We start from the raw sequence: 3256 nt of genomic DNA on the forward strand, positions 1-3256 counted from the left end.
TCCACAGAATGGACAGTGGGCGAGGGGGAGATGGACGGTGCTCGGGCAGCGGGCAGCGGGCAGCCTGGCTCATTCCCACCAAAGCTACAGCCCCCCTTTGTCCTGCAGGTAAGTCCCCGGCGCCACCTGGTGGATTCACTGGCCAGTAGCACCCTGAAACCCTGACCAGGGCTGGGCCCCTCTGGGCGAGCCCAGGGCCTACACGGTGCCTTCCTTGTGGTCAAGTCCTTCACCAGAACCTTGAGGTCACGGAGGCCCCTGGCTCTGCTGGGCTTCCTGGCTGAGAGCAGGGTGGTCACACCAGAGGGACGCCCAGGGCTGTCCACGGACATGTGTTTCCCAGACCTGCAGCATGGTGCCCGGGTCCCCCTCGCCTGGCCTGTCCCTGGACGTAGTAATTGGTTTATTTACTAGAGTCATTGGGCGGCAGCTCTGCTGGGACCTTCCCCGATGTAAGAAAACACAAACTAAATGAAAGACAAGCAGCAGCTCATGGGAAGCTGTGAGACGACCCACGTCCAGGGCCGAACCGCCCTCCGGGGACCACTTAATTCTGCCCATAGTTTCCAAGTTAGTAAATATTAAGTTGAGGCCTCAAGGCACAGAGAAGCAGACACACTAGCCTGAGGCCACACAGCATCTGGGTGTAATCACTCTGCTGGGTTTCAACGGGGCCCTACCAATTTGCAACCTGGTCATTTCTTCATTGCTCAACACAAGGTCCTCATGGGGTCAGGAAGATGCCCTGCACTGGCCCTCCTGATAACCTGTCTTGTGCAAATGTGCAGAGGACTGTGGGTAAGTTCAGCCAGTTCCCTTGGCGCTCCAGCCCTAGCGGGCGCTTGGGGTCTGTTATCAGGGATGGTCCCAAGGCTCGGGCTTTCTTGTGACCTTCGTGTTGGGGGTCGCAGCCATGGCCAGCTGGTCTGGAGAGGAGAGAAGCTCTCTGCTGACAACCCCAGGTTCTCAGCTCCCACGGTCACCACCATGAACCAAGGGGAGCCCGCAGACTGCCCTTAGCTGTCCACCCTTGCTTCCATGACCTGGGCTTGTCCTTTCCTGTGTGGGCCCCTCCTTGAGAGCCAGAGGTTCTGGCCTGGCCCTTCCTCTGCCCCTTTCAAAAACAGTCCTGTCACCGTCCCCAGGCCCCGCTCTGTCCCCAGGCCTGGGCAGCCTGGCCCCTTTAGCCTGCTCACCCTGCCAGCTGCCTGCCGGACCCTCCCACCCTGGCCTGGCTGGCGCGACCTCCTCTGGACTCCACCCGCATGGCTACCTTCTGTGCCTCCGCCCTGCACTCCCACTTGAACCCTCCTTGAGCCAGGCCTCTCCTCCAGAGGCCAAGTTCTTCTGAAGCTGCCCTGGTCAGCATTAGCGGTCACCTCCCCTCACCATCCTGCCCCTGCTCCTGGACAGCCCACTCCAGATGATCTTCTGCATCTGGGGAAACCAGGAAGGCCCCTCCTGGCTGCCACTCACTGCAAGGGTTGGGGTCCCGTGCTGTGCCTCCGTCAGCGCTAGCCAGGGGTCAGCCTCCTCCCTGGGTGGACATGGCTCCCATTCAGAGATGAGGAAACTCTGCCGATGCCCATGGTGTAAATGCTGCATCAGGCGGTTCCTGCCGCCCCTGGAGCACAGCTCGGGAAGCCCTGCCTGCCCGCTGCCTGCCCCCTGCCTGCCCACCTCTGGAAGCCTCCAAGAGCCCTGGCCGCGGGCACCGCGGCCGTCCCCACCAGCAGCCAGACCGCTGCTCGCCTTCACTTTCTCTCGACCAGGCTCTGCCTTCTGGGGGGCAAGCCTTGTGTCCTCCCCTGACCCACAGGCAGGGACCCCATGCTCAGCCAACACTGCCCACCTTGGCGCCGTGTGCTGGGCACCGCGCCCTCGCCAGCCTGCCTGCTTCCCGTCCCTGCTCCTGCAGCCTGGCTCTCACGGTCACACCCTGGGCTCCGCTCCCAGACCCTGCAGCACAGGGCTGTCCCCTCGGGAGCCCTCCCTGACCAGCTCTCAGGACCAGGCTAGGGACCCTCAGCAGCTCCTGGGGTCCGGAAGGTCCCCCGAAACCCATGTGACTCAGTCCCCAGCCTGTGGCTCTGTTGGAGGTGGTAGAAGCTTTAGACCAGGGGTCTGCTGGGAGAAGTCAGGTCATTGGGGTGACCTTGGAGGGGACATTGAGACCCCAGCTCTTCCTTTCTCTTTCCTCCAGGCGGCCCTGAGGTGGACAGGCCTCCACCACACTCCTGCCATGATGAACCAGGCTGCCACTGTCCCAAAGCAAAGGGGACCATATGCACTGGAGCCTCTGAACCCCAGAGCCAGAGGAGACCTGCCTCCTCAGCTGGCCCTGCCAGTGTCCTGTGAGGGGAACAGGAAGCAGGCTCAGTTTCCCGCTCCCTCCCGGACCACGTGGGCAGACCCAGAAGATACTCCCTGCACAGTTCACTCTGCGGGGCACCTAGTAGGCGCTCAATAAAAGCACAGCAGTGAATGAAGGTAGACTCCCACCAGAAGGTCGTGTTTACGGACTCACTTAGAAGCCCGGCAGCTGTGGTGGAGGGAGCTGCAGGTCGGCTCTGGGTCGCCATGTCTCCTGCCGGAAGCTGCTGGAATTAGAGCGTGGACAGTGATTGCCGCGGATGCCCTGGCAAGCCCTCCTGCTGGGAGTCTGGACGGATTGCCCTGCTGCCCTCGCGGTGCCAGTCTGTGAGTGATGGGCCTCAGTGGTAAGTGACACTGGCCCCTCCTTGGTGGCCAGTCGTGTGGGGGTGGGGACGTGGCCTTCTTCTCCTGGGGCAGCGGCTCGGTCTCCAAACTGGACGGGGTGCTCGTCACTCACACCTGTGGGGGCAGAGCCTGGAGGGCGTCCCAGCCCAGACCCGCCTCGTGTCCTGCCTCCCATCAGCAGCAGGCAGGGCTCGGGAGAGACACATACGTGGAGGATCCGGTCAGTGTCGGGGACCAAGGCTGCAACAGCCGTGTCAGCTGTGCCAGGCCCTGGTCTCTGCCTCAGCCCGGGCCTGGGCTACCGCAGCACCACCCGCAGGCACCGCCTGAACTTGGTAGCCGGTGGCCTTGACCAAGTCATCGAGATGTCCAGCTTTCCATTTGCCCAGCTCCAGGAACCCGGGAGGGGAGCAGGCGACGTCACCTGCTCAGCCTGGCAGGGTGTGGTGTGGCACGGCCTCCCTGGTGGGTCTTGATGAGCAGGCCAGTTAGCTGCCCTTCACACCCTAGCTGTTGCAGGACAGTCCATGGATGG

At 62.7% G+C, this 3256-nt stretch overlaps 1 long non-coding RNA gene across 1 annotated transcript; it reads left to right on the forward strand.

Annotated features, from left to right (window-relative positions):
• The first annotated feature begins 305 nt into the window (after window positions 1-305).
• Window positions 306-2501, forward strand: LOC144372110 (uncharacterized). The gene is made up of 2 exons (XR_013432158.1): window positions 306-798; window positions 2204-2501. It is a non-coding gene; the product is annotated as an uncharacterized LOC144372110 (long non-coding RNA).
• Window positions 2502-3256: the final 755 nt, after the last annotated feature.

The sequence above is a fragment of the Ictidomys tridecemlineatus genome, chromosome Y (genome assembly GCF_052094955.1).
Source record: "Ictidomys tridecemlineatus isolate mIctTri1 chromosome Y, mIctTri1.hap1, whole genome shotgun sequence".
Classification (NCBI taxonomy): domain Eukaryota; kingdom Metazoa; phylum Chordata; class Mammalia; order Rodentia; family Sciuridae; genus Ictidomys; species Ictidomys tridecemlineatus.